Source organism: Panthera onca, chromosome C1, assembly GCF_046562875.1.
Source record: "Panthera onca isolate mPanOnc1 chromosome C1, mPanOnc1 haplotype 2, whole genome shotgun sequence".
Classification (NCBI taxonomy): domain Eukaryota; kingdom Metazoa; phylum Chordata; class Mammalia; order Carnivora; family Felidae; genus Panthera; species Panthera onca.
Window position 1 is genome coordinate 143,428,617 of NC_138346.1, and position 25,264 is coordinate 143,453,880.

The 25,264-nt window shown below is 37.4% G+C and overlaps 1 protein-coding gene across 1 annotated transcript in view; it reads right to left on the reverse strand.

Moving 5' to 3' along the window:
* Positions 1 to 21,229, reverse strand: part of CC1H1orf146 (chromosome C1 C1orf146 homolog) — a 59,260-nt gene extending 38,031 nt beyond the window's left edge. The window contains exon 1 of the mRNA XM_078451674.1: positions 21,122 to 21,229. The gene's annotated coding sequence lies outside the window, so the exon portion shown is untranslated. The remainder of the gene's footprint in view (positions 1 to 21,121) is intronic.
* Between the last annotated feature and the right edge of the window lie 4,035 nt (positions 21,230 to 25,264).

Here is a 25,264-nt window from a genome sequence, read left to right on the forward strand (position 1 = left end):
TAATTGTCCCACAGCTGGTGGACATTTTGCTCAATTGTTTTGACTTTTTTTCTCTTTGCTTTTCAGATTTGGAAGTTTCTATTAGCATATTCTCAAGCTCGGAGATTCTTTCCTCAACTGTGTCAATTATACTAATAAGCCCATCAAATGCATTCTTCCTGTTACATTGTCTTTTATCTCCAACATTTCTTTTCGGATTCTTACAATTTCCACCTCTCTGCTTACATTATCCATCTGTTCTTGTATATTGTTTACTTTTTCCATTAGAGCCTCCACATATAAATTATAGTTGTTTTAAATTCCTAGTCTAATAATTACAACATTCCTGCTGCAACTAGATGTGTCTGGTTCTGATGTTTATGGTCTCTTCAAATTATGTTTTCTGCCTTTTAGCATGCCTTATCATTTTTTGTTTAAAGCCTAACATGACGTACTTGGTAAAAGAAACTCTGGTACACAGGCCTTTGGTGACAGTGGTAAGGTGTACAGGGAGGAGAAGCATTCCATAGTCTTATTATTAGGTCTCAGTCTTTTTGGGAGCCTGCACCCCTTAGCTGAGAATTTCACTTGTGTTTGTCCATTATTTCCTCTGGTTAGGTGAGACAGGATGCCTGGAGGGGACTAAAGCTGGGTATTTCCCTTCTCCCACGTTGACTAGGCTATGATAAAAGCCCAACAGGATTAGGCTCTGGTAGTTTCTCTTGAGGGCAGAATTTTTAAGAACAGGATGCTTGCATTTCCCTGATGAGGAGCAACATTGAGCATCTCTTCATGTGCCTGTTGGCCATCTGGATGTCTTCTTTAGAGAAGTGTCTATTCATGTTTTCTGCCCATTTCTTCACTGGATTATTTGTTTTTTGGGTGAGGAGTTTGGGGAGTTCTTTATAGATTTTGGATACTAGCCCTTTGTCCAATATGTAATATGCAAATATCTTTTCCCATTCCTTCAGTTGCCTTTTAGTTTTGTTGATTGTTTCCTTTGCAGTATAGAAGCTTTTTATCTTCATGAGATCCCAATAGTTCATATTTGTTTTTAATTCCCTTGCCTTTGGAGATGTCTCAAGTAAGAAATTGCTGCGGCTGAGGTCAGAGAGGTTTTTTTCCTTTCTCCTCTAGGGTTTTGATGGTTTCCTGCCTCACATGCATGTCCTTTATCCATTTTGAGTTTATTTTTGTGAATGGTGTAAGAAAGTGGTCTAGTTTCATTCTTCTGCATGTTGCTGTCCAGTTCTTCCAGCACCATTTGTTAAAGAGACTGTCTTTTTTCCATTGGATATTCTTTCCTGCTTTGTCAAAGATTAGTTGGCCATATTTTTGTGGGTCCAATTCTGGAGTCTCTATTCTATTCCATTGGTCTATGTGCTCAATGTCGCTCCTCATCAGAGAAATACAAATCAAAACCACAATGAGATACCACCTCACGCCAGTCAGAGTGGCTAAAATGAACAAATCAGGAGACTATAGATGCTGGAGAGGATGTGGAGAAACGGGAACCCTCTTGCACTGTTGGTGGGAATGCAAACTGGTGCAGCTGCTCTGGAACAGTGTGGAGGTTCCTCAAAAAATTAAAAATAGACCTACCCTATGACCCAGCAATAGCACTGCTAGGAATTTACCTAAGGGATGCAGGAGTGCTGGTGCATAGGGGCACTTGTACCCCAATGTTTATAGCAGCACTTTCAACAATAGCCAAATTATTGAAAGAGCCTAAATGTCCATCAACTGATAAACGGATAAAGAAATTGTGGTTTATATACACAATGGAATACTGCTTGGCAATGAGAAAGAATGAAATATGGCCTTTTGTATCAATGTGGATGGAACTGGAGAGTGTTATGCTAAGTGAAATAAGTCATACAGAGAAAGACAGATACCATATGTTTTCACTCTTATGTGGATCCTGAGAAATTTAACAGAAGATCATGGGGAAGGGCAAGGAGAAAAAAAAAAAAAAGTAAGAGAGGGAGGGAGCCAAACCATAGGAGACTCTTAAAAACTGAGAACTGAGGGTTGATGGGGGTGGGAGGGAGAGGAGGGTGGGTGACGGGTATTGAGGAGGGCACCTGTTGGGAGGAGCACTAGGTGTTGTATGGAAACCAACTTGACAATAAATTTCATATTAAAAAAAAGAAGAGGATGCTTGCATATTTCAAAATACCCCCCACCCCCAGCCCCCAACCAGAAGCACAAAGGAAGTTTTCTTCAATATTCACTGTGAGAACCTGGTAGAGCTCCTGGAGGTAGAACTCACAAAGTGCAGAGGCCTGCTATGGACTGAATTATGTTCCACCAAAATCATATAATGAGGCCCCAATCCTCAATGTGATGGTATTTGGAAATAGTGTCTGTGGGAGATAATTAGGTTTAGATGAGATCAAGAGTGTGGGCCCCTCATGATGGGATCAGCGCCCTTATAAGAAGAGATGCTAGAGCTTGCTAGTGCAGTCTCTCTCTCCCTGCTATATAAGGACACAGCAAGAAGGCTATCTGCAAGCTAGGAAGCAAGTTCCTACCAGAACCGCACTAAGATGGCACCCTGACCTCAGATTTCTGGCCTCCAGAACTGTTAAGAAAATAAATCTCTGCTGTTTAAGCCACCCAGTCTATGGGAATGGCTATGGCAGGTCAAACTAAGACAGGGTCCCCTAATGATTTGATCTCTGCACTTATTGACACAGTGCTTTCAGGAATTCTTCAATTACACTTTAGATTTTCCTATCCCAGTACTGGTTCCTGCAGAGGTTTCTGCTCCAATTAGGTGATTCTTTGTATCAATCTCTCTGCCTCTAAAATTTTGGGTGCAGAAGTTTGCCATGTAATCTCACTTCCCTGGCAGATTTAAGAAGAGTTGTTGATTTTTCAGTTTGTTCAGCTTTTAACTTATTAATAGGATGGAGTTACTAGCTCCATGCTCTTTACATGCTGGACTGGCAACCAGAAGCCAAGAGTTTTGTTTTTTAAAATTTAAACTATCATATATACATATGATACATATACATATATATGATATATATATATCATGTATGATATATATCACATATATCATATGATTATATATATCATATATATGATATATATAGTTATTAGAGGTTCTTTCTTACTCTCTGATCATTCTCCTTTATGGCATCTCTTTATTTTATGAACTCAAAAATCTGTAATTTCCCTGAGGTAATTAATTACATCTTCAAAAAGTTTTCTTCTGTTGTCCATATGGTCTGTTTTCTATAGGTCTCTTTTTTTCTGATTATTTTATCTAGTTTTCGTGTTGGAAGTTTTCCTCAAATGTCTAGTGATCCTTAATTGTTCTTATTTATGTATTTATTAATTAAAAAATATTTATGTACATATCTGATACTATTATAGGGACTGGGGCACAACAGTGAAAAAAACAGACAAATCTCTACCCTCATGAAGCTTCCATTCTAGGGGGATGATTCCAGCAATTAAAAAACAAAAGACAAATATGGGTGATAAGGAGAGAGTGATGGAAGGTAGTAATATGTGCCATGGAGAAAAATAAATCAGGGTATATGGGGAGTAAGTGCTGGAGGCTGTTATTTTATGTTGGGATGGTCAGAGAAGACATCTCTTATAAGGTAAGACATTTGCCTGGTATTCCCAAATCCATCTTCCCAGCTGAACTACTCCAGAAAACAAACCTCCAGCCTCCTCCATAGGAGAACTGTAGAGTGAATTTGCTTGGACGTTCAGAATGGAGAAGAGAACCCAGGGAGCTTCTAATAGATTTGCATATAAACTTTCAACAATCTTTCCTTCTTCCACATTCTGCTCTTGATGGCACCAATACCTGATGCTTCTAAGTACAGTACTCAGCCTCTCAGGAGGTCCATGAAGCAAAACTCCTCTTTTCTCATTAATTTCTCCCTCTGTAGACACATAGATAATTTTCTTTTATAACCAAATCAATTACCATTCCTGTCTTCTAGCTTCCTCCTACTCATTTAAATCTCTCATTTGCTATTTTATTCCTCATATCTTTGTGTTTGTTAACTTTTTAAAGAAATATTTACTGTCATTTCAAAAGTCTTTGGAGAAAAAGAGAAGATAAACAAATGGGGTCAATCTGCCATTTTAAGCATGAAGTCTGTGGTATTTTGATTAATTGCCGTCACTTACATACATCATCCATATTCTAAACTTCCAAAATTTTCTCAGGTTTCTCAATGAAATGCCCCTCTTATCTCTGAAAATATAAATCTCATATCTCTATGTACAAAACCTCAAATATTATCCCATATTATCTTTCCCTAATTAATACCATTGAAGAATTTCCCTCTACTTGTTTGAGATATGAATTTACTTCCTTATTATATTCCCTTAACACTTAGCATAGTGGGGTTTACTAAGTAGTTGATCAATGAATTATGTTCCTATAATATTAGTGATGAGATACACTGGTAATATTAACAGTAGGCTTCTAGCAATGAAAGAAACTATTTTAATTGTAATAAATATATATTTAACTTCTAACATCTCTCAGTGGGAGAATCCACTTTATAGTACCAAGTATTAATCGGAAATAATAATGAGATGCATATTACAGTCTAAAAACACTTAGAAAGTAACTAAAAAACAAAAAGTAAAAAAATAAAGAGGAATTAAAGTTGTAAACTAAAAAAATATTCATACATCACAAAAATGGTAGTAAAAAAAATAACAGAAGAATAACAACAAAAGACCTATAAAGAATAAATGACAAAATGGCAGATCTAATGGTGGTGATGGTTGTACAGCAAAGTGAATATACTAAAAATCATTGAATTTAAAATTCACTTTAAGTCACTTTAAAAATTCATTTTAATTCACTTTAAAAGTTATTTTTGTGTTATGTGGATTATATCTCTTACAAATTTTAAATAATAGGCATAAATCCAGCCATATTGAATAATTACATCAAATATGAACAGAAAAATGTTCCAAAGCAAAATCCACTATACGCTGTCATAGATTCAAGAATATAAACAGACTGAAAGTCATAAGAAAAAGATACACCATGCAAACAGTATAAGAGAGCTGGAGTGGCTGTATTAATAAAAAACAAAATAGACTTGAGGGTAAGAAACATCACTAGAGACCAAGAGAGATACTTTAAAATGATAAAAGAGTCAATATATCAGGGATATGTAACAACTGTAAACGTAACATCTAACAGAGACCCATCTAACAGAGACCCAAAACACATGAAACAAAGTCATACAAAGCATGCCCTCTAACCATAAGAGAATTAAATCAGAAATCAATACAAATAAAACCAAATTTCTTCAAATAAAGAAGCTAAACATACATGAGAAATGCATGCATCAAAAAAGGAATCACAATGGAAATTAGACATTATTTTGAGCTGAGTGAGAAGAAATATAAATGTATCAAAATTCATAGGATATGGCTAAAGTAGTATCCAGGGAAATTTATAGCTTTAAAAGACTAAATTTAAAAAGAAGATTTCAAGTTAGTACCTTACTCCATTAAAAAAAAAAAAAAAACAAAAAAACCCAGAAGAACAAATTAAAGCCAAAACAATTAAAAAGAAGTAACAAAGATTAAAACAGAATTCCATAAAATAGAATACAGAAAAACACCAGAGAAAATTAATGAAAATTAATGAAAGAGAAAGTTGGCTCTTTGAAAAGATGAAAAAAATTGACATTTAGCTAAACTAACAGAAAAAAGAAGTGGGGAGGGAGGAGATATAAACTACCAAATCTGGAATGTAAGAAGGAATATCACTGCCAAACTTTCAGAAGTTAAAAATATAAAGATTTTAACAACTCTGTATCAGCAAATTTGATGCCTATATGAAATGGACACTGTTCTAATAAGACAAAAATTCCAATAGTGAAGATATGGAAATAAGAAAAGAGAAATCTAAATACAGGTATATCTCAGAGAAATTGTGAATTAGGTTCTAGATCCCCCCCAGTAAAGCAAATATCACAATAATGCAAGTTAAATGAATTTTTTGGTTTCCTGGTGCATATAAAAGTTACATATGCTTGGGGCACCTGGGTGGCTCAGTCAGTTAAGGGTCCGACTCTTGATCTTGAGTTCAGGTTGTGATCTCAGGGTCATGAGTTCCAAGGCCTGCTTTGGGCTCCACACTAGGCATGGAGCCTATTTAAAAAATAATAATAATAATAGAAATAAAGTAAAAAAGTTATGTATATTATACTGGGCGTCTGGGTGGCTCAGTAGGGTAAGCATCTGACTCTTCGTTTTGGCTCAGTCATAATCTCATGGTTTCAAGAGTAGGAGACCTGAGTTGGGCTCTGCACTAGCAGCTCACAGGCTGCTTGCATGCTTAGGATTTTTTCTTTCTTCTTCTTTTTTTTTTTTTTTCTGTGTGTGTGTGTGTGAGAGAGACTGAGGGAGAGAGCAAGTGAGTGAGGGGCAGAGAGAGAGAGGGAGACAGAGGAAGACGGAGGGAGACAGAGAAAGAGGGAGAGAGGGAGAGAGAGAGAAGCTGGGCTCACCAGAAGTGGAACTCATGTTTTTGCGGGAAGCAGGGCTTGTGCTTACCTGACACAGGGCTCGTGCTCACCCAAAGCAGAGTTCATGCTCATGAACTGTGACATTACCTGAAGTCAAATGCTTAATGACTGAGCCACTCAGGCATCCCACCCAATTGAGAAATTGTCTCAATTTCTTTCTCTCTACCCCTCCCCCACTTGTGCTGTCTCTGTCTCTCTCAAAATAAATCAATAAACTTTAAAAAGAGAGTTCTGTCTACTATACTATAGTCTGCTGGGTGTGCAATAGCATTATGTCTTTTTAAAAAATTTTTGTTTACATTTATTTATTTTTGATAGAGACAGAGCACAAGTGGGGTAGGGGCAGAGACAGAGGGAGACACAGAACTGGAAGCAGGCTCCAGGCTCTGAACTGTCAGCACAGAGCCCAATGTGGGGCTCGAACTCGCAAACCCCAACATCATGACCTGAGCCGAAGTTGGACACTTAATCAACTGACCACCCAGGCGCCCCAACATTATGTCTTAAAAAATGTACGTATCTTAATTAAAAAATACTTTCTTGGCTTGCCTGGGTGGCTCAGTCAGTTAAGCATCTGACTTCAGCTCAGGTCATGATCTCATAGCTCCTGAGTTCCAGCCCCATGTTGGGTTCTGTGCTGACAGCTCAGAGCCTGGAGTCTGCTTCAGATTCTGTCTCCTCTCTCTGCCCCTCCCCTGCTCATGCTCTGTCTCTGTCTCTCTCTCTCTCAAAAATAAGTAAACATTAGAAAAACAAAATACTTTTTTGCTAAAAATGCTAACCGTAATCTTGAGCTTTCAGTGAATGTCACCTTTTTGCTGGAGAAGGGTCTTGCCTCAATGTTGATGGCTGTTGACTTACCAGGATAGTGGCTGCTGAAAGTTTGTCTGGCTGTGACAATTTCTTAAAATAAGACAACAAGGAAGTCTGCCATACTGATTGACTCTTGTGTTCAGAATCCATTCACCTATAGCACATGATGCTGTCTGATAACATTTTATTGACAGTAGATCTTCTTTCAAAATTGGAGTCAGTCCTTTCAAACCCTGCTGCTGCTTTATCAACTAAGTTTATGTAATATTCTAAATCCTCTGTTGTCATTTCAACCACCTGCACAGCAACTTCGCCAGGAGTAGATTCCATCTCAGGAAACCACTTTCTGTGCCCATCCTTAAGAAGTACGTTCTCAAGAACACCTGGGTGGCTCAGTCAGTTAAGCATTTGACTCTTGACTTCGGCTCAGGTCTTATTCTCATGGTTCGTGGAGTCGAAGCCCATGTCAGGCTCTGCACTGATGACGTGGATCCTGCTTGGGATTCTCTCTCTTCTCTCTCTCTGCCCTTCCCCCGGATTGCATGCTCCCTCTTTCAAAATAAATAAACTTAAAAAATAAAAGAAGCAACTCCCCAGTGAAAGTCTTTCAGTCATTGATTGCAGCCATTGAGTCACATATTCAGGCTCTACTTCTCATTCTACTTCTCTTGCTATTTCCACCATATCTGCAATTATTTCCTCCAATGAAGTCCTGAACCCCTCCACTATCTATGAGGGTAAGAATCAGCATCTTGCAAACTCTGGTTCATGTTGATATTTTGACCTCTTCCCATGAATCATGAATGTTCTTAATGGGACCTAGAATGGTGACTCCTTTCCAGAAGTTTTTCAACCAACTTTGCCCAGATCCATCAGAAGAATCACTATTTACAGCAACTGTAGCCTTATGAAACACATTTCTCATAGTAAGATTTGAAAGTCGAAATTACTCCTTGATCTATGAGTTGTACAACAGATGTGTCAGTAGTCAAGAAAACAACATTAATCTCACTGTACATCTCAAAACCCTTGGGTGATCAGGTGCAATGCCAATGAGCAGTAATATTTTAAAAAAAACTTTTTTTCCGAGTGGTACATCTCAAAAGTAGGTTTGAAATATTCAGTAAACCATGCTATAAACAGATGAGCCATCACTCAGATCTGTTGTTCCATTTATACAGCACAAGCACAGATTTAGCACAATTCTTAAAGGCCCTAAGATTTTCAGAATGGCAATGACCACTGGCTTCAACTTCAAATCATTAGCTGCATTAGCCCCTAACAAGAAAGTCAGCCTATCTATCCTTTGGCACTTTGAAGCCAGGTATTGACTTCCACTGACTTCTCTCTAGCTAAGAAAGTCCTAGATGGCATCTCCTTCCAATACAAGGCTGTTAGTTACATCTACATTCTGTTGTTTATGTAGCCACCTTCATGAATTATCTTAGCTATATCTTCTAGATAACTTGCTGCAGCTTCTACATCAGCATCTGCTCCTTCACCTTCTACTTAAAAAAAAATTGTTAATGTTTATTTATTTTTGAAAGAGAGAGAGAGACGGGGGGGGGGTGCTCAGAGAGAGAGGGAGACACAGAATCTGAAGCAGGCTCCAGGCTCCAAGCTGTCAGCACAGAGCCCAATGTGGGGCTCAAACTCGCAAACTGCAAGATCATGACCTGAGCTGAAGTTGGACACTTAATCAAGTAAGCCACCCAGGCACCCCCACCTTGTACTTTTATGGAGAGGTCTTTTCTTAAATCTCATGAACCAACTTCTGCTAGCTTCAAATTTTTACTTCTGCAGCCTCCTGGCTTTTCTTAGTCTTCACAGAATTGAAAAGAGTTAGGGCCTTGCTCTGGATTAGGAATTTAAGGGACTATAGTAGTTGGTTTGATCTATTCAGCTCATTAAAACTTTTTCCTTATCAGTAAAAAAGGCTATTTTGCTTTCTTATCATTTGTGTGTTGATTGGAATAGCACTCTTAATTTCCTTCACAAACTGTTTGCATTCATAACCTGGCTAACTGGTTAACTGCAAGAGGCCTAACTTTCAGCCCATCTTGGCCTTTTGACATGCCTTCCTCACTAAGCTTAGTTATTGCTAGCCTTCAATTTAAGGTGAGGTATGTGGACTCTTCCTTTCACATGAACACTCAGAGTCCACTGTAGGGTTACTGACTGGCCTAATTTCAATATTGTTGTGCCTCAGGGAATAGAGAAACCCAAGGGAGAATGGTGGGGAATGGCTGGTTGGCAGAACAGTCAGAACAAACATGACATTTATCATTTAGTACAGCAGACACAAGCAAGACCATTGGAGAGCCTGGTTCTGGAGACCCAGAGGGATTGCACTACAGGGCACCATAGGACATCTTCTACATGAGGCTACTTCTTTCAAGACCACGAGACATAAGTGACTTACTTAATACATAGAAACAAAAACTGATCATTAGACAAAAAGGAGACACAAGATATGTCTCAAATGAAAGAACAAGACAAAATCATAGTAAATGAACTAAATGAAACAGAGATAAAGAATTCAAAGTAATGATCATAAAAATACAACTTGAAAAAAGACAGCAATCTCAGTTAACAACCTCAACAAAGAGACATAAAATATAAAAAAGAACTAGTCAGAACTTAAAAATTCAGTAACTGAAATAAAAAAAAATACACTAGAGAGAATCGACAAACAGATTAGAGGATACAGAAGAAAGGATCAATGATCTGGAAGACAGAGTAATGGAAAGCAACCAAGTTTAATAGCAAAAAGAGTAACAACAAATGAAAATAGGTTACAGGAACTCAGCAATATCATCAAGTACAGTAACACTCCCATTACAGAGATCCTGGAAGGAACAGATAAAGAGTAAGGGGCAGAAAACTTACCTAAAAAAAATAACAGATGAAAAGTTCCCTACTCTGGAAAAGAAAACAGCCATCCAAGTCCAGGAAGTACAGCCAGCCTATATAAAGGTAAACCCAAGTTAGTCCACACCAATACACATATTCAGAACAGCAAAACTAATGATAGAGAATTTTAAAAGGAGCAAGAAAAAAGAAAACAGTTATATACAAGGAAAATGCCAGAAAGCTATCAGTTGATTTTTGGAAGAAACTTTGCAGACCAGACTGGAGAGGCAGGACACATTCAAAGTGCTGAAAGGAAAAAAACCTATGTGAAGAATACTCTACTCAGCAAGTTTATCACTCAGAACAGAAGGAGAGGTTGTAAGATCCTCTGACAAAAGTTAAAGATGTTCATCACCATTAAATTAGCTTTACACAAAATTTTAAGATAATTCTTTAAGAAGAAAGAAAAGGCCATAAGTGGAAAAAATTATGAAAGGAAATAAATTCATAGATAAAATCAAACATAAAGGCAGATTAATAATTTATAAAGCCAATGTCAACATTAAAACACAACAGTAGTAAAATCAATTATACTGATAAAAATTGGTCAAAGGATACACAAAATAAAAAGATGTAGCATATGACAACATATACCTAAAATATGGAGTAGGGAGTAAAAATTTAGTGCTTTTAGAATGTGTTCAAACTTAAGCAACCATCACATTGATATAGACTGCTATAACATAAGAAGTTATAATATGAACCCAATGGTAACAACAAATCTAAAGTCTAGGAGGAACCAAGATGGCAGAACAGCATAGAAGTTTTTTGTGTGTCTCGCGTCCATGAAATACAGCCAGACCAACACTAAACCATCCTACACACCTAGAAAACTGACTGGAGGATTAACACAACAATCTGCACAACCTGAACCACAGAATTCAGCAGAAAGAGAAAAAATTCATTTTTATCTTCAATTTTTATTAAAAATGTTTTTAATTTTTTTACTCTATTTTTTATTGTTGTGTAAATTTTTTCAAATTCTATCCTACTTCCATCATTTTCTTTTAGTCTACTTCAATGTATTCACCTTTTCAAATTTTCAAACGATTTCTTTTTCTTTTTCTTTTTTCTTTTTTGTTTTTCTTTTCCTTGAATGCAGAAAGAGAAAAACCTCATTTTTATGTTCAATTTCTATTAAAAATATTTTTCTTTAATTTTTTTACTATAGTTTTTGCTTTTATGTAAATTTTTTCAAATTCTATATTACTTGCATCATTTTATTTTAGTCTACTACAGTGTATGCACTTGTTCAAATTTTCAAACGATTTTTTCTTTTTTTCTTTTTGTTTCTTTTCTTTTTCTTGAATACAGAAAGAGAAAAATTTATTTTTAATTTTTATTAAAAATATTTTAAATTTTTTTCTAGTATATTTACTTTTGTGTAATTTTTTTCAAATTCTATTTTACTCCCATCGTCTCATTTTAGTCTACTTCAATGTATTCATTTTTTCAAATTCTCAAACGATTTCCTTTCCCACCCCTCTTTTTTTCCTCTAATCTGTCAAACCACTTTCAACACCCACCAAAACACACCTAGGATCTAGCATCATTTATTCAATTTTTGTGTGTGTGTGTTTAATTTTTAAATTTTAGTATTTTTTTAATTTTAATATTTTTTGTTTTTATTTTTCTACCTCATTAATTCCTTTTCTCCCTTCAAAATGACAAAACAAAGGAATTCACCCCAAAAGAAAGAGCACAAAGAAACGACAGCCAGGGATTTAACCAACACAGATACAAGCAAGATGTCTGAACCAGAATTTAGAATCACAATAATAAGAATCCTAGCTGGAGTCAAAAATAGATTAGAATCCCTTTCTGCAGAGATAAAAGAAGTAAAAAATAGCCAGAATGAAACTCAAAATGCTATAACTGAGCTGCAATCATGGATGGATGCAGTGGTAGCAAGGACGGATAAGGCAGAACAGAGAATCAGTGATATAGAGGACAAACTTATAGAGAATAATGAAGCAGAAAAAAAAGAGGGAGCTTAAGGCAAAAAATCATGATTTAAGAATTAGAGATATCAGTGACTCATTAAAAAAGAACAACATCAGAATCATAGGGGTCCCAGAAGAGGAAGAGAGAGAAATAGGGGTAGAAGGGTTATGTGAGCAAATCATAGCACAAAACTTTCCTAACCTGGGGAAAGACACAGATATCAAAACCCAGGAAGCACATAGGACCCCCATTAGATTCAACAAAAACTAACCATCAACAAGGCATATCATAGTCAAATTCACAAAATAGTCAGTCAAGGAGAGAATCATGAAAGCAGCAAGGGAAAAAAAGTCCCTAACATACAAGGGAAGACAGATCAGGTTTGCAGCAGACCTATCCACAGAAACTTGGCGGGCCAGAAAGGAGTGGCAGGATATATTCAGTGTACTGAATCAGAAAAATATGCAGCCAAGAATTCTTTATCCAGCAAGACTGTCATTCAAAATAGAAGGAGAGATAAAAAGCTTCCCAGACAAACAAAAATTAAAGGAGTTTGTGACCACTAAACTAGCCCTGCAAGAAATTTTAAGGGGAACTCTTTGAGGGGGAAAAAGATGAAAAATATATATATATAAATAAATAAATACCGAAAGCAACAAAGATTATAAAGGACCAGAGAACACCACCAGAAACTCCAACTCTACAAACATCATAATGGCAATAAATTCATATCTTTCAGTACTCACTCTAAACGTCAATGGACTCAATGCTCCAATCAAAAGACATAGGGTAACAGAATGGATAAGAAAACAAAATCCATCTATATGCTGTTTACAAGAGACCCACTTTAGACCTAAAGACACCTTCAGATTGAAAATAAGAGGATGGAGAACCATATATGATGCTAATGGTCAACAAAAGAAAGCCGGAGTAGCCATATTTATATCAGACAACCTAGACTTTAAAATAAAGGCTGTATCAAGAGATGCAGAAGGGCATTATATTATAATCAAGGGCTCTATCCACCAAGAAGACCTAACAATTGTAAATATTTATGCACCAAATGTGAAAGCACCCAAATATATAAATCAATCACAAACATAAAGAAACTCATTGATAGTAATATCATAATAGGAGACTTCAACACCCTACTCACAGCAATGGACAGATCATCTAATCAAAAAATCAACAAGGAAACAATGGCTTTGAATGACACACTGGACCAGATGGACTTAACAGATATATTCAGAACATTTCATCCTAAAGCAGCAGCATATACATTCTTCTCCAGTGCACATGGAACGTTCTCCAGAATAGACCATATACTGGGACACAAATAAGCCCTAAGTACAAAAAGACTGAGATCATACTGTGCATATTTTCAGACCACAATGCTACGAAACTCGAAATCAACCACAAGAAAAAATTTGGAAAGGTAACAAATACTTGGAGACTGAAGAACATCCTACTAAAGAATGAATGGGCTAACCAAGCAGTTAAAAGGAAATTAAAAAGTATATGGAAGTCAATGAAAATGATAACACCACAACCCAAAACCTCTGGGACACAGCAAAGGCAGTCCACAAGAGGAAAGTGTATAGCAATCCAGGCCTTCCTAAAGAAGGGAGAAAGATCTCAGATATACAACCTAACCTTATGCCTTAAGGAGCTGAAAAAAGAATAGCAAATAAAACCCAAAACCAGCAGAAGACAGGAAATAATAAAGATTAGAGCAGAAATTAATGCTATCGAAACAGATCAATGAAACCAGAATCTGGTTCTTTGAAAGAATGAACAAAATTGATAAACCACTAGCCAGTTTGATCAAAAAGAAAGAGGAAAGGACCAGAATACATAAAATCAAGAATGAAAAAGGAGCGATCACAACCCACACAGCAGAAATAAAAACAGTAAGAGAATATTATGAGTAATTATATGCCAATAAAATGGGCAATCTGGAAGAAATGGACAAATTCCTAGAAACATATACACTACCAAAACTAAACAGGAAGAAATAGAAAATGTGAACAGACCTAAAACCAGTAAGGAATTCGAATTGGTAATCAAAAATCTCCCAAAAAACAAGAGTCCAGGGCCATATGGCTTTCCAGAGGAATTCTACCAAACATTTAAGGAAGAGTTAACACCTATTCTCTTGAAGCTGTTCCAAAAAATAGAAATGGAAGGAAAACTTCCAAACTCTTTCTATGAAACCAGCATTACCCTGATTCCAAAACCAGACAGAGACCGCACTAAAAAGGAGAACTATAGACCAATTTCCCTGATGAATACGGAGGCAAAAATCCTCAACAAGATAGTAGCCAACTGGATCCAACAATACATTAAAAAAATTATTCACCACGACCAAGTGGGATTTATACCTGGGATGCAGGGCTGGTTCAATATTCGCAAAACAATTACCACGATTCATCACATCAATAAAAGAAAGGACAAGAACCATATGATCCTCTCAACAGATGCAGAGAAAGCATTTGACAAAATACAGCATCCTTTCTTGATAAAAAACATCAAGAATAGGAAAGAAGGAGCACACCTCGAGATCATAAAAGCCATATATGAACGACCCAATGCTAATATCATCCTCAATGGAGAAAAACAGAACTTTCCCCCTAAAGTCAGGAACAAGACAGGGATGTCCACTCTCACCACTGTTATTCAACATAGTATTGGAAGTCTTAGCCTCTGCAATCAGACAACACAAAGAAATAAAAGGCATCCGAACTGGCCAGGAGGAGTTCATACTTTCACTCTTCGCAGATGACATGATTGTCTATACGGAAAACCCAAAATATTCCACCAAAAAAACTGCTAGAATTGGTTCATGAATTCAGCAAAGTGGCAGGATATAAAATCAATGCACAGAAATCAGTTGCATTCTTATACACCAACAATGAAGCGAAAGAAAGAGAAATCAAGGAATCAATCCCATTTACAGTTGCACCAAAAACCATAAAATACCTAGGAATAAATGTAACCAAAGAGGTGAAAAACCTATACACTGAAAACTATAGAAAGCTTATGAAAGACATTGAAGAAGACACAAAAAAATGGAAAAAGATTCCATGCTCCTGGATAGGAAGAACAAATATTGTTAAAACGTCGATACTACCCAAAGCAATCTACATATTCAAAGCAATCCCTATCAAAATAACACCAGCATTCTTTACAGAGCTAGAACAAATAATCCTAAAATTTGTGTGGAACCAGAAAAGACCCATAATAGCCAAAGCAATCTTGACAAAGAAAACCAAAGCAGGAGGCATCACAATCCCAGACTTCAAGCTATACTGCAAAGCTGTAATCATCAAGACAGTACGGTACTAGCACAAGAACAGACACTCAGATCAATGGAACAGAATAGAGAACGCAGATATGGACCCACAAACGTATGGCCAACTAATCTTTGACAAAGCAGGAAAGAATATCTAATGGAATAAAGACAGTCTCTTCAGCAAGTGGTGATGGGAAAAATGACATGCAGAACAATGAACCTGGACCACTTTCTTACACCATACACAAAAATAAACTCAAAATGGATAAAAGACAAGACAGGAAGCCATCAAAATCCTGGAGAAAGCAGGCAAAAACCTCTTTCACCTGGAGGCAAGGGAAACAAAAACCTCTGGAGGCAAGGGAAACAAAAGCAAACATGAACTACTGGGACCTCATCAAAATAAAAATCTTCTGCACAGCGAAAGAAACAATCAGCAAAACTAAAAGGCAACCGACAGAATGGGAGAAGATATTTGCAAATGGCATATCAGATAAAGGGGTAGTATCCAAAATCTATGAAGAAATTATCAAACACAACACCCAAAAAACAAAGAATCCAGTAAAGAAATAGGCAAAAGACATGAATAGACACTTCTCCAAAGAAGACATCCAGATGGCCAACAGGCACATGAAAAAATGCTCAACATCACTCATCATCAGGGAAATACAAATCAAAACCACAATGAGATACCACTTTACACCTGCCAGAATGGCTAACATTAACAACTCAGGCAACAACAGATGCTGGCGAGCATGTGGAGAAATAGGTTCTCTCTTGCATTGCTGGTGGGAATGCAAACTGGTGCAACTGCTCTGGAAAACAGTGTGGAGGTTCCTCAAAAAATTAAAAATAGAACTACCCTACAACCCAGCAATTGCAGTACTAGGAATTTACCCAAGGGACACGGAGTGCTGGTGCATAGGGGCACTCGTACCCCAATGTTTACAGCAGCACTTTCAACAATAGCCAAATTATGGAAAGAGCCTAAATGTCCATCAACTGATGAGTGGATAAAGAAATTGTGGTTTATATACACAAAGGAATACTATGTGGCAATGAGAAAGAATGAAATATGGCCTTTTGTAGCAACGTGGATGGAACTGCAGAGTGTTATGCTAAGTGAAATAAGTCATATAGAGAAAGACAGATACCATATATTTCCACTCTTATGTGGATCCTGAGAAACTTAAAAGAAGACCATGGGGGAGGGGAAGGAGAAAAAAAAAAAAGCTAGAGAGGGAGAGAGCCAAACCATAAGAGACTCTTAAAAACTGAGAATAAACTGAGGGTTGATGAGTGGGAGAAAGGGGAGAGTGGGTGATGGGCACTGTGGAGGGCACCTGTTGGGAGGAGCACTGGGTGTTGTATGGAAACCAGTTTGACAATAAATTTCATATTAAAAAAAATTAAAAAGAGTTAACAATATTTGTTCTTCCAATCCATGAGCATGGAATGTCTTTCCATTTCTTTGTGTTGTCTTCAATTTCTTTCATCAGTGTTTTATAGTTTTCAGAGTATACATCTTTCATTTCCTCGGTTAGGTTTATTTCTAGGTATCTTATTATTTTAGTGAAATTGTAAATGGGATTGTTTTCTTAATTTCTTTTTCTACTACTTCATTATTGGTGTATAGAAATGCAAGATTTCTGTATACGGATTTTGTATCCTGTGATTTTACTGAATTTGGTTATCAATTCTAGCAGGTTTTGACGGAATCTTTCATAAAGATTTTATAAAGAGTATCATGTCTTCTGCAAATGTGAAAGTTTTATTTCTTCCTTACCAACTTACATGTCTTTTCTTTTTCTTGTCTGCTTGCTGTGGCTAGAACGTCCAGTACCATGTTGTATATAAGTGGTGAGAGTAGACATTTTTTCTTCTTGTTCCTGGCCTTAGGAGAAAAGCTCTCAGTTTTTCCCCATTGAGAATGATGTTAGCTATAAGTTTTTCATATATGGCCTTTATTATGTTGAGTTATGTTCCCTCTAAACCTACTTTGCTGAGGGTTTTTATCATGAATGCTGTACTTTATCAACAATTAGAGATTGCTGGGGTAGTCTTCAATGGGCCCCCAGTGTCCCTGAAGGTTTTTTTCTGAAATGCCAACAACAGAAGGCCCTGACTCTATCCAGGTCATTTTTCATTTGCAATGAGCAACACTGAGAAATGCAGTAAGCAAGCTTGTCACCGCTTATTAATAAGTGTTCTCTTTGTTAATGTAACCAATTGCATGTGTCCATCTAGGTCCACTTCTGTTTTTCCAACACATCTACCCACTTTGGGATTTGGGAGCCAAGGAAAACCATGAGGAACCTAAATCTTTGGCTACTACTTTTGCCATGATTTTTAAAGCCTGTTCCTCGTCCAGGCATCATGTATGTATATTCTGCCAGCATCAATTAAACAATACCAGGTCAACTTGTTAGCTTACAAGTAGGATAAAATTTCAGACTTTTCAGAGTTCTTGATAGGCATTACCTACTAAAGTGGGAAGATACACACCTAGCAATTGCATTTGTAAGTTTATCCTGAAAAGAAATGCATGCAACATGTATTAAAAGATTTGTACAAGAATGTTCATAACAGCATTTTAAAAGTTCATTCCTCATACTTTTGCTTAAATTTCTTTTTTAATCTTTCAAGGCTAGAATGATCCATGTGGTAATGGATTAGTGTTGGCAACATTCTTATGAAATCACTATTAGCTTAATAGAGATACAACTGAACATATATAAAAAGACTTACAGATAGGTGGACATAGATAGACTAGTACATACATGTGTATATATCTCTTTGCTTTGTTATCTGAGAGGGGCCTAAAATAAATGATACCTTCTCAGAAACAATCACACCTAGCAGCCAGAATTTTTTTTTTTAATGTTTATTTATTTTTAAGGGAGACAGCTAGAACTTGAGCAGGGGTGGGGCAGAGTGAGGGAGACATAGAATCCAAAGCAGGCTCCAGGCTCCCAGCTGTGAGCATAGAGCCTGATGTAGGGCTCAAACTCATGAACTGTGAGATCATGACCTAAGTCAAAGTCGGGTGCCTAACTGACTGAGTCACCCAGGTGCCTCAGACTTTGGTTTCTAATACTTTTCTCTAATAAAAAGAACTGGAGATCCCTGGGAGAAATGGTGAAAAGAAGTGGGACAAGAAATATACAAACTGAGCCTAGGGTATTTTGTAGTGCCAGAAAGGAAGGAAGTGATTAAAAACAAAAACAAAGTGGGTCACCTGGGTGGTTCAGTCAGTTGAGTGTCTGACTTTTGATTTTGGCTCAGGTCATGATCCCACGGTCACAGGATTGAGCCCTACATTGGGCTCCATAGTGAGTACGGAGCCTGCTTAAGATTCTTTCCCTCTCACTCTCTCTCTCTTCCTTTGTCCCCCTCCCTATCTCATGTGCATGCGCACTTTTTCTCTCTCTCAGAAATAAATTTAAAAAAACAAAGAAAAAACTAACACTGAGAGAAGTATGTCAAAAAGAGGAGAGGAATCACCTGAAAAAGATTCCTATGGCTAAAGCTGGAACAATCTGAGTAGCAAAATAAGTAAAATTATAATAAAATAATATTAAATTATATTAATAAAAGTCATAACATTTATCATATTTCAAACTATAAAACAAAAAGTCACACATCCATACTGATAAAAATGAATTAAAAAATTAATAAATGGGGGAGAGGCGACAAATCTCCTGACAATGTCTTCAAGACACATTGGAGAAACATGACAGGTAGAAGACATTGGAAAAACATGACAGGTACTACCTCAGCCAGGTGGTCAAAGTCTACACCAATAGTTATAAATCACACTGATAGTATGTACCAATGATACAATGTAACCTTCTTCTCAATAATCTATAATCTTAGTCCTAAAGTGAGAAACACACCAAATTCCAATAATTGAGCAACCTACAAAACACCTGACCAGCACTCCTCAAAGTCAACAAGGTTATCAAAAACAAAGAAAGTCTGAGAAACTGTCACCTCCAAGAGGAACCTAAGAAAACATTAAAATTAAATGTGATTTGGTATAGTGACAGGAATCCTAGAACAGAAAAAAAAGGACATTAAGTTAAAACTACAGAAATCAGAATAAACTTTAGTTAATAATAATGTAATAATATTGGTTCATTAATTGTGACAAATGTACCATACTAATATAAAACGTTAGTAATAGGGGAAACTAAAACAGTATGTGGGAATACTGTGGCTTTAGCCTCAATTTCTCTGTAAATCTAAAACTATTGTAAAAAAATGAAGTCTATTAAAACAAACAAACAAACAAACAAAAAACCTACTTCTCTTTCAAAGCCCATTAGAAATGCTGTCTCCTGCAAGAAACTATCCCTGGGCCCATCAAACTTAAATGAGACCTCTCCTTCCTCAGAATCCACCTTAGAATACCTCGGTTGAGCACCTATCACATTTTGTCCAACAAAATTATTTATAAACATATTATCTACTTTTTCATGTTACTTAATATAAAATTAGTTCAAAGCAAAATTTAGAAACCAACTAATCCAGATGAAAGTCACTTTCAGTTTACGGTGAGTTAGTTATCTCCTAAGGCAGTTTCATTCTACTTTTGAATGACTCTAATAATTAGAAAGGTCTTCCTGCTGGGTTGAAGCCAAATGTTCTATAATTTCCTCATTTATTGTACGAATAGTACTTTATCTCCAGCACCTGGCAGAAGTAGACACTCAAAAAATACTTGTTTTTGGATGAGTAAATGGTTAGCTGGTTAAAGGAAAGACTGCAACTTCTATTACCCCTCCCATACAATTCACTGTGTAGCTAATGATCATCCTCCTGATAATACACACATAATATATAGCCATTTAATTCTTCACACCGTTATTGTAGGTTTTATAAACAATTTAAGTAAAGCTATGAGAGGTTTGTTAATTTTGTGCACTTCTAATAAGTGAGAAAGGAACTGGGGTCCGCAGATCCCCACGAGGGTACAATTAACGAATAGAAATGAGGCAGACAACTAGGGCTGCAGCAGTAAGGCTCCTTCAGTATCTCTGGGGAAACGCCCCCGGGCGAGCAGCCACGCGGGGGCTCATCCACTCCAGAGCTCCGCAACTCCGGGCAAATCCCTTCACCTCCACTTGGCCTGCTTCCTCGTCTGAAAATAAAAAGCTCACACGCTCTTATGGCACTACCCGTTCCAAGTCCCTAGGATTCTGGGCTATTAGGATTTCGTTTGTTTTCCCCAAGTTTTCAAATTCAAATCAACTTAACACTGCACAAAAATCTCCTGTAAATCGCGTTCCCGCTCAGTCTCGTTAACTGACAAGTGAGAGGTTGGACCACAACTATCTTCACGGCGGCTTCCATTCTTAAGAGTCTTCCTACCAGGATACAAACAATACCTGAAGTAAATATAAATCCGCAGACTTGACTACAAGGGTTCCGAAAAGGAAGGTTCTATAACCCTATAGGAAAAAACCTCAGGAAACCCCGTTCCATATGACTCTCAAAAAGAAAGGATGGTGGGGAGGATTCTCTCTCACGTCTCCAAATCTCTGAGGTAAAGATTGGACCCGGCAAGTCTGAGGAAAAAAAACACCCTGGCAGGAGAATGAAAAAAAACGTGAAGAGCGTGGTCCGCAGTGGCTGTAAACACACCTACCCGACCAGCAAGTCCGTGGTGCCACTTCACCTCCCCAACTTCCAGAACGTTCCAAGAGTAGCGGAAGTACGGCCGCAGAGCAGAGAAGCACAGGCGTCTTCGTGGCCGCCCCAGCCGCAGGACTTGCTCTTCACTTGCTGCGCTTCCGCGCAGCCGCAGACCTTGCTAACTTTGGCCCCGCCTTTTCTGATCATTAAATGGCAAGATTTGAAGGAGCCAGGAAGTGGTTAGGAGAAAGTAAGTTTGTTTGTTTGTTTGTTTGTTTGTTTGTTTGTTTTTCAGTTGTTTTTTGCGTTTGACTTACTTGCCTGGAGTTAATTTTTCACAATTTTTTAAATTTAGGCTCAATTCTTTTACTCTTATTATTGACAACATAAGGTCACAGTGACCTCAGGTATATCCAAATTATGAAAAAATACTCACTTTTTCATTAGTAGCTGTAACTGTAACATATAGAAGCCTGTGTGTTTGCTCTTTTGGAATCCATTGTTTTCAACCTAACTGAAACTCAGCAAATTATTATGCGCTGGTGTTCACAATTGTAAAAATTGAAAAAGAAAAAGCCACCACTTGTCTAGAGCTTAATGGTTAGGATGCAAAACTATTTATGTCTTCCTTAGTAAAATATGTATTGCTGGGAAGAAAAATAGTGCTCCAGAAAAAATCCTTTGGAGCACACTTATAATACGGATTCATTATTCCCTACAGTAACTATTTTGTAAATTTTGACTTGTATATCTGATATTATTAAAATTAGGGGCACTCTTTTGCTGCCCCTGTTGGACAGTTTGTTAAAGCCAGGACAGGGCAGGTCAGATTAATCAAGACCTGACTCCAGCCACACCTGTGGATTTGGGCACTCAAGGAATTGACTCAGCTGCTGGTGGGGGCAGGAAGGTTAGCTTGCCAGAGGACCCTTCTTGGAAGGCCCTCATGTTTCTAGCTGGCTGATTGTAAAGGGGTAGGAGAGACATCCAAGAGTAAACTGCCGAGGCTCCCAACAAGTAAAAGTGCAGGATAGCCTTCCCTTTCTACATGTAATACCACAAGGAGATTTAGCTGGAATGAGAGCAGAGACTCTAGTTCTGGTAGTGAAACTGGCAAGTGCAAAGAAGGGTCCATTCTGGGAGGATACTGAAGTTCTGGGCAACTGACCAGAACAGAGAGGGAAAAGCAAACTAATCTTACTGAAAACCTGCATTGTACCAAGTACTATACCAGATACTTTGCATACATGATTCTATTAATCTTCTCCATAAATGCTATAAAGTATACGTTATTCTCATTTTAAAGATGAGGGAGCTAGGGCTCAGAGTGATTTAGTTGGCCAAAGTGATATAGCTAGTAAAAAAAGAGCTGAAATTCAAACCTAAATCTATCAGATGTCTGGGCCACATCCCTACTACTACAGTTCCTTCTCTGCACAAAGATCCAGTTATAAGATCTGGAAAACGTCATTTAGGTTACATAAGTATAAAAATGAGTTAGCAAAAAGCCACAGACTGTGGAGATAGCGTTGATAGTTCATCCTTCCTTCCTTTAATTTATCCTTCATCTTTTCAATCAACAAATATTTGATTGTGAAGAAAAATAGCCTAGTGTCTGGAGTCAAACAGCCTGGCTTCCTATCATGCCTCCACCATTAACTTAGCTATGTGAACACAGATAAATGACAGCTTCTTGGTTTTCTTATTTTTTTTCTTTTTTTAAATTTTCCTTACCAATCTCTTTTTTAAATGTCTTTTAACATGTATTCATTTTTGAGAGAAAGAGACAGTGTGAGTGGGGGAGGGACAGAGAGAGAAGGGGAGGGGCAGAGAAAGAGGGAGACACAGGATCTGAAGCAGCCTTCAGGCTCCAAGCTGTCAGCACAGAGCCCTATGTGGGGCTCGAACTCATGGACTGAGAGATCATGACCTGAGCCGAAGTTGGATGCTTAACCAAGTGAACCACCCAGGCACCCCTCTCGGTTTTCTTATCTTAAACTAAGAATAATAATTGTGCTAGTTCATAGATCAATATATGTAAACCTTCTAAAGCAGTGCCTAAAACAAGCACTCAATATGTTTAACATGCTATCGTTACTCAAATGTTCCTTTAATGTCATCTGGCAGCTGTACAGTATCTGCCCAGTCCATTCCTTCTCCCACTCTCCTGCATAACTGTTTCATACCTTCTCCTTTCCTTAATTCTCTAGCACCTTTTCCTCATCCCTACTTTCAGCTGAAGGTCTTCCTTACTATTTAAATGAGAGAAATCAAAGCATCCAAAAGTGAACTTTCCACTGAGGCTCATGAGCACATCTACCCATCAATCATCATCTCTACCCACAGATTTTGTTTTCCTCCCAGTCTTGGTAGATTAACTGTGCATGCTCTTAAATAAGGTCAACCCTGCAGATGGACACTAGATCTCATCTCTTCTTGTTTACTCAAGAACATAGTTCCAACAATTTTCTCCTGTCTCTCTTACAACATCAGTTTTCTAGTCTGTACTGGACCATTCCCATTAGGAAATAAATATGTCATTATTTCTCCCATCTTAAAATCTTTTGTTCCCTCTTTGCATTCTAGCTAACCATCCATTCTTCTACTCTCTTTTATTGTAAAACTCAAAAGGATTGTCTATAATTTCTGTTTCTAATACCTCTTCTCTAATTCTTTCTTACATTTACTACAAGGAGGCTGCCTTTTTCATTTCCACCATGCCAAAGAAATTGCTCTTGTCATGGTCATTGTTAAATTCAGCAATTTTCAATACCAATTTTACTTAACCATTTGTCACAGTTGACCCCTTTCTCCTCTTGGAAATACTTCTTACCCCATACCATGGTTTTCCTGTACCTCACTGGCCACTTTTTTTTTCTTCAATACCCAACCTTGCAGGAGAACCCCCAATACAGTCCTTAGACCTCTTTTCTTCTCTGGCTATATTCACTCCCTTGGTGATCTCATCAATTCATGGCTTTAGATATAATCCATATGCTGACAAATCCCAAATTTGTATCTTCAGCTTTAGCCTTTCCCCTGGACTCCAGCTGGTATAAGGAGCTTCCTATTTAATATTTCCACTAAAAGACATCTTAAATTTCACACTTCTAAAGCTGAACTAATTTCCCTCTGCAAACCTATACCACCCCTAGTCTTCCCCATCACAGCTAATAACTCACACTTTCATGTTGTTAAATATAAATACCTTGCTTGTTTCTTATATGCCTCACCTCATCCATCAGGATATCTTGTGGCCTGAACCTTCAAAATATATCCATATCCTCACCACCTCCCTAGTCTGAACCACCATCACCAATCACCTGGATTATTGCTATCACCTCCTAACAGATCTTCCTATTTATGCCTTGCCCCTTACAGTCCTTTTTCAACATAGCAGCCAGGGTAATCTTATTAAAATAGAAGTCAGAATTAAAGCTTAAGTCCTTCTGATGACTGACAATGGCCTAAGTCAGCCAGTTACCCTATTACCTATCTAAACCCCTTCTACTACTATTTTTCTAACTTATTTTTTCTGTCCCAGATACATTCTGTTTCAGACCTTCCTGTCCTCATATCTAGGCATGGTTCTGCTTCAGGGCTTTTGAACCAGATATATTCATAGTTCACTCTCTGTTTCCCCTCCTTCAAATCTTACTTAGCTCAACTGTCGTCTTCCCAATAAAGCCCACCTTGACTTCCTCATTTAAAATTAGAATCACTCCTGATCTCTCTTAACCTGCTGGGTTTGTTTGTTTGTTTTTCATGTCATTTGCTACCTTCTAACATATTACATATTATGTTTTTTTGTTTGTTTGTTTATAGCCTTTCTTTTCTCACTAGAATGTAAACTCCACAAGAGCATGGACTTTTGTCTGTTTGCTGATAAATCCCTAGCACCTAGAACAATGTCTGGTACCTAATGAGCACTAATAAATCTAGTTAAATGTTGAAGTATCATTCACCCTGACATATAAAGCACCTTCTAGTTTGTGTCCCAGTGGTAACATATCAGACTTCATTGAATGTTAGTAGCCATAATATGAACAGTACCAAAGGGTCTTCTATTTTTATTAAGATTCTTAGCCTCATTACTGTTAGGCTTGAACTAATTTATTTCAAGCTTTGGTCTTCTGGTTCAGGCTAATTTGTCTGA